The sequence below is a fragment of the Dermacentor silvarum genome, chromosome 5 (genome assembly GCF_013339745.2).
Source record: "Dermacentor silvarum isolate Dsil-2018 chromosome 5, BIME_Dsil_1.4, whole genome shotgun sequence".
In the NCBI taxonomy this organism is placed as follows: Eukaryota; Metazoa; Arthropoda; class Arachnida; order Ixodida; family Ixodidae; genus Dermacentor; species Dermacentor silvarum.
In genome coordinates, this window is record NC_051158.1 from 72,004,153 (window position 1) to 72,013,803 (window position 9,651).

Consider the following 9,651-nt stretch of genomic DNA (forward strand, 5'->3'; position numbering starts at 1 on the left):
TGCAGTGGAGAAGCCGCCGACATCAGAGTGGAGAAAGAAACTAGAAGTAATGCCCTACATTCATAAAATCTCCCCCAACCTTAAGAAGGTGGATGAAAGGTAAGGTGTAAGCGTTTGTTTTTCCGCAGCTTGCAAACTGGCTAGCTTGTGCACGAGAATTGGAAAAGAGGGGAGAACGAGAAGGGCTTGTAAAACTAACCCCGTGAAACCCTTCAATAAGTGCAAAACTGGTGTTGTTTACCACATTCCGTTGGAATGTGGAAAAGTGTATATATGCCACACAGTTAGCTGTGTAAATGGGCGCTTGCAAGAACATAACACATACTTAAACAGGGACCAGGGAAGCAATTTGGTAGTTCATTGTCGCACTTACCAGAAGTGCAAAAAACTTTGCCAATGTTTGATCATGTGACCATCTTAAGGAGGTGAAAGACTAGATATGAGCTGGAAATCTTAGAAACTTCTCACATTAGAAATCAGAAAGACAATTGCGTCAGCGATACATCCTTGTGTTTAACAGACAAGGCACGTGCCTGCCTAGCGGGTAGGTAAAGGTGATCGAACCGAGATTGATGTAAGTGTCTTGGGAGGAGTAGAAGATGCGCATGAGTCAGACGTTGTTTGCGGCAATGTTCATTTTAGGGTGATATCAATGCACATGTCTTGGGAGACGGTGACCATGCGCATGCATCGGAGGTTTATGCGGCAATGTATATTTCAATAAAGCACAGTTATAAGTCCTGCGCCCCTGCATGTCCAACGCCTTTTCCTTGTGCACGCGTCCTTGTCTATTCACCGGTACGTGTGTTTTTCAATTTCATCATGCACCAACTGGCCCAAGAGCGTGCGTTAGTGTACTAATCATTCGAACAAACAATCTTTAAATGCCAAATTGAGAATTCTTAAAGTACGTATGAACGAGAAATACATATTTATTCTGGAACTAAATTTCGTTCAGCATGTGTACATCACGTAAATTTTGCAAATTGATGCAATCGATCGCCTATTTCCAGCGTCGATAGCGTTGAATCAAAACTGTTAGGGAAGGAATTGCTCTTATGTTTTTCAACTTATCAGGGTTTTTAGCACTTGACTTCGGCCCTAATACTAACACTGCTGTGACGCCGTACTGAACGCCCCACCCCCCTTCACTTGTACTGGGCTATAAAATCTCCACTATCGGTGTGTATTGCTCAGTAGCAGTAAATATAACAGCAAGCTGGTAACGTAAACCAAACCAGTGACGACAGATACAAAGACCTTCAACAAAAGCAACTCAACAATTACTGTCGAGCAAGCAAACATCTCAATTTCGCCGTATTCAATCAAAGGAACGATCTCATAAATCCTGTTAAGACTATACACAATATTTTAATTATATATCATAAAAACACAACATTGTGCACTTTTCCGTTACCTAAACTGGCAACTTATGTGCTGTAGTTTGTGTAATGCATGGAAATCGCATTGGGCCTTAGCAACGCCATGCCTTGGAGCTGTGAGTCACTTTGTGGATTAGCCTGAATATCTCAAGTCAAGTGCACTTTTTACAAACATGGTTCTGAAATATTCCCTGTTTATGACATACAACGTCGCTTGGCGAGCAACTTCTCTTACATATTGCCGCTTCATTCAAATCTGCCTTCACGGAGACAATCAATCTGTAGTGGCGCCTCAATGATGATAGGCATATCTATGACAGCAATACTTATTTCCACTGCACTCTCAAAGGTGCTAAGCAGCCTGCAGGAAAAGGGGAAACATATATCGCCTACACTCACGTTATATTTTATAATCTCTTTGGCAGAGTATTCGCCACTGTAGCACCAAATATGACACGTGATTATGTGTATTCTGGCGCCCTCTCGTTCTGGCATTCTCTCTGCTGAGCGGTCTTTACTAATAATCGCAGACAGACCAGCATTCGGCAACCTATGTTTCAACACATTCCCTTTCTAATATCACAGTTAGGTTTGCTCATCATGATAGTACGAAGAAAGTGGTTGTTGTGGATTTGATTTCAACAAGCATTTAGCATACAAATAGGCTGGATTTATACAAAAGACATCCGAAATACAAGCACCCCTAACTCGCGTTCCTTTTATCCTTCCGCATTAGCCATCAAGATTCTCTGAAAGTCCGAGTAGTGTAGCAAGCAACATAGTTCTTGGTAATATCCTCGTTTCTTCTCTTTTTTAGACAAGGACGCACCTGAACATTTGTTAGATAACGCATTGAAGAATACCTTCTTTAATTCCATAGCTTAGGCTGTACAATTTACTTTGTTCATATTTATAATATTACTCGCGAGCATTGCGGTCAGGATAGCTGTTGTGCGATGTCATTCGGCAGTGTTCGCAATTCTTACCCTGTCCCTTTCCGGAAAAGCTAGCGTCTGCTTTCTCGATCGCTGCGTAGCTTTATGAGCTGTAAGTTTGAGGGCTCATATTCCTACCTGTGGCGTTAGAACGAACGAACGCCACTTGTGTAATTACAAATGCGGCAAGTGGAAAAAATCATTTTAAGATTTCATTGGCTCAACGAGGCAACTCTGGCGGATGGCGATTTCTCCCCTACGTGGCGGAACTAGGCACTAGTGCGTTGGTCCAATTCGCCATTAAATCATTAAACCATCATCATTTCCATTCATCAATAAATTGTGCAGTCCAATTAGACAAATGCAGGGAAAAAGGACTGCCGTGAACCAAGGTTTTGCTTGTGTGGTCTTCTTTTTTTTCTGTCTTCGTTTAGTCGAGCCTTACATTTTAACGCCTTCAGGCAAGAATCAAGATAGACTGTTGATAAATATGTGAAATTGACATAACTTTTTGCAAACGTGCGGAACACTGCGTTGAAAGCGACTCAAGGTGGTAGGATGGTGCTTTGTGCATTTGGTACGTAGCGAGTCATCATAAATATAGACTAACTAATATTCTATTTATTGTGCAGTTTGTAATGCTGCTTTTCTTCATAAAACGTTTAGAATCCTCAGCACAATGCAGATGGTATTTTCGATCGCAAGAATTACGAGACATGAAAGTGACTCGTTTACCACGGCTGACGAAAAGCGGCATGTTGAATATCCCGCCAAGCATGGTAGTACATTTAGCAATGGGGGCGGGGCGTCTGTAGCGATACACTGCAGCGCTAAGTGAAATGAAGAAACTTTGCTGCAAGAAAGCGTTTAATTTACCCTAAGCCCAATGTCCGCGGTTATTTCCTTCCTACTACTAGACAGAAATGGCAAAAATTAGGCCGCGTACACTAATGTGTAGACACTGACTGAAGGGGGTAATCATTATTCTGAACCAAGTTCCTCAGCGATATGCCTTGCGAAACTAATTTTTCAGCTTCCATAGAAGTGAAGATAGCAATACAATAATGAGGAGTGCGTTGAGCTCGATAAATTTAGGCTTTCCTTAGATTGTCTATGCTATTTCGGGCATTAGCCGTCATGAAGATAAGTTAAGCGTCTACCTATATTTCAATCATTTTCCACGTTATAAACATACCTCTAACAGTGTGACTTTTTTTTTCAAAAAATCCTACAGAAAATGAAAATGCCTGGAATAGCTACTATAGGCTATAGCAGTCGGGTCTCTAAACCTACTTCAAGCGACACTCATCATTAATTTGTGTGAACCTCTTGTTTTTCTGCTTATTAGGCTGCAATATATGTCTGTGTGAGTGGCAAATGTGGTATTCCTCCCAATACACGTTCACCAAAAGAAAAGCAGGCCTAGTTGACATCAAAGAAGACCTGTTATGAACAAAAAATTTTGACGCCATGCGACTTCTTCAAATTATTTCTTTACTACTAACATTCCCTTAGTTCAAATCCCTGTCATTATATGGTCGACGAAGCCGTCGTTCAAAAAATTTCATTCGCTCTGTCATTGGTGTGAATAACCATTTCGTAAACAAACAGTAACAATAATGTTTACCTTTCGTCTTCAATTTTTATACCTCCGTCTTTGTCTATCTTACCTACTTTTTTTCTTTGATACTGGTTTTTAAGTGGTTCTACTATCTAGTGTACCTATGAGATGGGTATGCATTATTCTTTTTTCGTCCACATTGCAATACTGCGGAAATTATGGCAATTATGCATGTTTGAATTACATTCAACTGTAAGCCACCCCCTCCATGTAATAACCACATGCAAGTTTAGGGTATTTAAATAAATAGAAATATTGCTGTCCTCCATAGTACCCAGGCTGGAGCTGTAGGTTAGTCGTGACAGAGTGCGGCGTTTTTATTCGATCATTGTTAGAATACCTACTGGCCACTGACTCATCGTTATACAAATAGTAAAGTGACGAGAAACACGCTGCTTTCTTAGGAAATTGTCGACTTTTCCATGACAGATATGCAGAATTTGTCTCGTGCAGGGCCATCACTTTCATTGTTTGCTTCTGCAACTCGCTTTCACCCAGTGAACTCTACAAATAAATGATATTCTTGAAATGTCATTCGTTAATGAAAGATACATGCCAGACAACTGCAGGCATACCAGTTGAAAATTTACGTGAGTAAATCTTCAATACGCCAATCGATAAATGTTCAGTCCCTGGAATCTTGTGCCTCAAGCCACGCAGTAGGGCACTTTCTAAGGAAATACTACGCGAAAAGGAAATTTTTTCTAATCAAACATACAATTTTTGCCATTTTTCTTTCTCGAAAAGCAAGAATGATATTTATTTGATACATACTTTATTTATTTATGACACTCTAAGAGTCGCAGGCATTAAAGGGGTTAGTGGTAAGAAAACAACAAATTACAAAAATGCTGTGAAGAGAATGATAATTGCCCATGAATTACAACGCTCTTTATTACTTTACAAGACAGGAAAACGTTGGTATACATATTTTAAACTGTACATACTAGTGCATCTCTGACTGGCCATTTACATCTGTAATCAAATAAATTAGCCGCAATTCGCGGAATAGTCACTACATGAAAAACTTTGTCAAGAATGTCAGTGAATCAGTAGTCTTTCCTTCTGCTAAATTCATTTTTATGTATGTTACGAAGAGGTAACATACCATATTCCCAGCGGCGTGGTGTCCTCATTCCTATTGGCAGAAAATAAAACATGATGTTTGACAACAGTTTCCTGGGACAAACATATGCAAATATAAAATGTGGATTTCTTGGGAAAGTAACCTCCTATTAAGTTCCTAAAACCTTCGAACATCATAAGCACATTCAACATTTTATGTAAGAAAATGAAAACCTCATGTTCCGCTCTATAGTGAGGATATGAAGTGAAGCATTTTCTTCGAAATTTTTTGCTAAACGCCCATACTTCTGAACTGAGCAAGTATAACTAACAAAACAAATCATCAGGTAACCCTCTCGAAGTACACTTCACAAATGAAATAATTGAAGTGATTTCATAACAACACATGGATTCCCTTCAATCGAAAAGCAAGAAACTAGATTTTTATTGTAGTACAACGACAAATCTACACTAAACGAAAGAAATAATGTCCAATGAGGGGAATAACTTGGCTGGATACTGTTTTATCAATTGCAGAAAGTCTGCCGCATTTCTAAAGCCGTCCTCAGGATGGATTTTTGACATTTTATATATCACTACGACGAGAATTTCACAGTTAGTGAATGGGCAAATCGTGTTCTTTCAATACTTGGTTTCTCTCGCTTTGTTTCCGCTTGAACCTGCCGTAGAAATATATCCGAAATAAATTCTAAACAGCAACTTAACAAAGCAAAGGTTCACATATAGATCGAGGTGTTAAATGATCAAGAACGGGAACACATTCCAGAGCAAGGGAACACATTGCATTTGCGCCGGGCTCTGACAATTATCCGCAATATTGTTTGATATGAAAAGACACAGGCAGACACAGAGGGAAAGGGAGAAAGAGCAGGCTGGCAAATACCACAAAGAGGGGCACAAAGTCTCTTTAGGACCGAGTGGATAGAAATGGAAGTTGGCGAAGAAGGGAACAGCAAAATGACAGGCCTCAACGACCAAACGCAGGAGCAGAAATGACATACACACAGAAACAAAAAAAAGCACACAGTTCCCACTAAATGTAAAATTAGCAAAAAAAAACACAATGAAAGACTTCAGCCGGTTTCCTCGTGTGCATCAAAGTATGGCACGTGGCCGCTAATCCAGTTGCTTTACACTCATCGAGATGCTCTATTTGGTTTCTGTTAGCATACAATTGCACTTTCAATGTGAGATTCCTGCTTGGAGTTGTGTAACAACGTCTTTATTTGGATTAAGATATTGCAAAAATTGAAGGGAACCCTGCAAAGGGCACTTCGCAAAGAGCTCCTCACCGACGGCTGTCTAGGTTTTCCTCCTCGCAAATGAATAACACTATGGACATAACAGTCTTCTTGATACACATAACCGACATACTCCTTGAAGTGATTTGGGAGATCCTTAGCGTTGGGCTGTTGTTCCCACAGCAGTGAAACTCCCTTTGTCTCTTCCAGGAACAGAGGGGAGTTCAGAAGACCATTTAAACTCTACTAAGCCTATCAAAGAACGGAAGCCCTGTAAATGTTGTTAGCCGTAATTCCTTTAGGACAAACAAACTGTAGTGCCTGACTATTCTTCAAAACAATACACATCATTTGCTCTTCCCACCAGTTCGAGGTTAGTTGGTCTTTGACTGTTTACAGCCAATTCGGGAACCTAGATGCCCATTAGTTTCCTTCAGAAATAAATACAAAGGCCCAATTGTTGGCTTTGAACTCTCGCCCCCGGACAGATGCTGGATGTTCAAACCACTATTCGAGAGAGGCATGCTTGAAAAGGCCGAATACACCTGTGCACGCCAGCACATTAGACGCAAACCAGCAATTTAGTTACAAAACGTGAGCTCGTGCTTCTTCTAGATGACAATAAACAAAAATAATGGGAGAGAGATAAAGAATAAACTTTATACAAAAGAGCACACGAGCGTAGGTAGCTCCTATGCTCTGCATTGGGTGGTCCTCTGAGTCCATGACTACAACGGTCTTAGATGCCCTTCTCGCTTAGTTGACCAGGTAGAGCTGGTCCGTCGAGTCGGAGCTGGCCAACGCTGCCTCCCATTGATGTGTGGTGGGGTGTGCGGTGGGTGTGACCTCTGGCGTGCTTGCGCAAGCCCATACCATGCGGTAAAGCATTGCGCGTTGATCGCGGTGTGGTGATTTATAAGAATATAGTACAGGGTGTACAGCGCGGTAATGACTCAAGTGTGGTTGTGTGTATGGAGTTTCCGCCATATTACGACTTCTTCTCGCGTCAGAGGATTACGAAGTGGTGGTCGTGTTCTTCCTGAAAGGCGATAGTGTTGTAGGATGTGCATGTAATTTGATGGTATCGGCACGTCATAGAACGGCTCGGCGCGCCCCTCTGGCGGCTCCTGTTTGAATGCGCTCGGGAGTAGGCAGGGGTAGGCAAGAGCCTCGGGCAGGCTCTTGCCCCAGAGTCCACGTGTGCCTCCCGAAACTGAAACACAGATTTTTACCTTGAAATATTTCACATTAGTTCAAAGCTTAGAACACTTCTCAAACTGCGTCTTTCTTGGGCAGTTCCCTTTTGGCGGCTTTCTACAATATCAAGTACATCGTGCCTTGTGGTTCAACAATTTTAATGCTGACTACAAGTGTCACTTTCTTTCCGAAGTCCACCATGATGATGAGGGGCAGATTCGCCCCTGAAATCTGCCATGCGTGTTATTATAGTGCGCTGGCTATCACTTACAAGGACACCAACCCAAGATTGGTTGCGTTGTAATTTTAATACGTTGCATTCTTAGGGTATTTCACGTACTTTCCGATGACAATGTATGTATGTATGTATGTATGTATGTATGTATGTATGTATGTATGTATCTATGTATGTATGCTATGTATGTATGTATGTATGTATGCATGCATGCTTTATGTATGTAGCATAAGTATGTATGTACGTACGTATGCATGGATGTATGTGCGTATGTACCTATGTATGTATGTGTCTAACCGTTTTCCCGCCTGCGCAGGTCACGGTGGTACGTGGTCAGATGGCAAGCGCATCAGATCACTAAGTTTGTTTCAATGTGTCTATACGCGCAGCTCTTCAACGAAGCTCTTTCACGCCGACATGGTTCTCTGCATATGCTGCACTAGGTAGGCACTGCTATTCGAAGAAGCTCTTTGACGCCGACTTGTAACACGGGGTAAATGGCAATAGGTGTGCGCCGCTCCTCAATAAATGTCTTTGACGTAAACTTCGGTAACTAGATATGTACCACTGGGAATATGCCGCTGTACAAGGCCAACAAGTTTCCTTAAATTTCACCGATGCTTAGTGCAATTGAACCGACGTCCCAAGGGTTCCTCAAAGAGAGCAACCCGATCCATTAGCAGGCTGTGCCACAAGTGCACATGGGTATGCACCGCTTGTCATGAACGCCTTTCAAGCAAACACTTTATGACGAGCTGCGACATGAATGCTTTGGTAAGTATACCATTCTTCAATGAACCTCTCACCAACTTGGGTCACTGAGTTTGTGCCACTATGCGTGCGACAAGCGAAGGAACAATTGAGAGCGTTGGCATGCACCGGCGGGACATGCTTCGCCATGCCCGGACTTCTCGGGAGTGCCACTAGATGGCCTAGCTTGTCCAGAAAAAAGAGCGAGAGAGGAGCTCGGTTGCCGCATGACGCGTTTCTAATACCCGTGTGACGAGGGCAAACTTAAGTGCACTTTGAGCGAGTTTACTTCGCCGCGCTAGTGTCATTCGCAGGCTTCCACATGGGAACACTTAGTGACACTTACTGCAGCACGCATTCGGCAGCAAGTGTGTTCGGCGAACATACTTCGCTGCCTGGAAGTGCCTAGTCTCGGTAGCAATGCTTAAAAGACACATAAATTCAAATTGAAAACAGATTCAATAGTAATTTAAACCACCTTTTTTGTGATGGGAAACGGTATAAGGTCATAAAATGTGCTATACATAAAAACTGTCAGCCCTTCCACTGGGGTGGAGATGGAAGACCAGCGAAGCTGTACTATGGTAGGAATTATGTATTTCCAATTATGACTACTAAAATGTGATGGTGTAATTGGTTATTTGAAATAATAAAGGATGAGAAATATATATGATCCGCTGGTTTCATTTATTTAGTGACCACAGGGACCATGGCCTTAAGGTCGCTACGGTACACTGCCATAGGGTGTACGACAAAAGTTGGCACGTTCTTCATAAACACGTCACCAACGCCGCGCGCGTTTGGTGCGAACGCGGGCAAAACGCCGCCACTGTCGCCAATAGTGGGCGTTGTTTGTGTGACCGTACACAACCGCTGTCAAAACGCTGGCTACATGAGAGAACGGCTAAATGCCGTTGTTGGCACTGTTAGGGTAGAGGCGGGCGAGAGCCCCGAGAGAGTAGGCGGCAAAGGCCGGCAGGGCTGCGCGCATGCGCCGCAGTGGGAGAGCGGGCACACACACGCACAGTCTAGGGTGCCTCGATGTCCTCCTCGCCCGCCAGCTCCCCTTCCACTGGGAAGTCGCGTTTGCTCTCCGCCGCCCTTGAAAGCACGCGCCCCTCGCCCTCGTGCGCTTTCGCTCGCACATACAGCATACGGCCAATGAGAGTTTTTTTCTATTGCCAGACGCGACCATCAAAGAGTG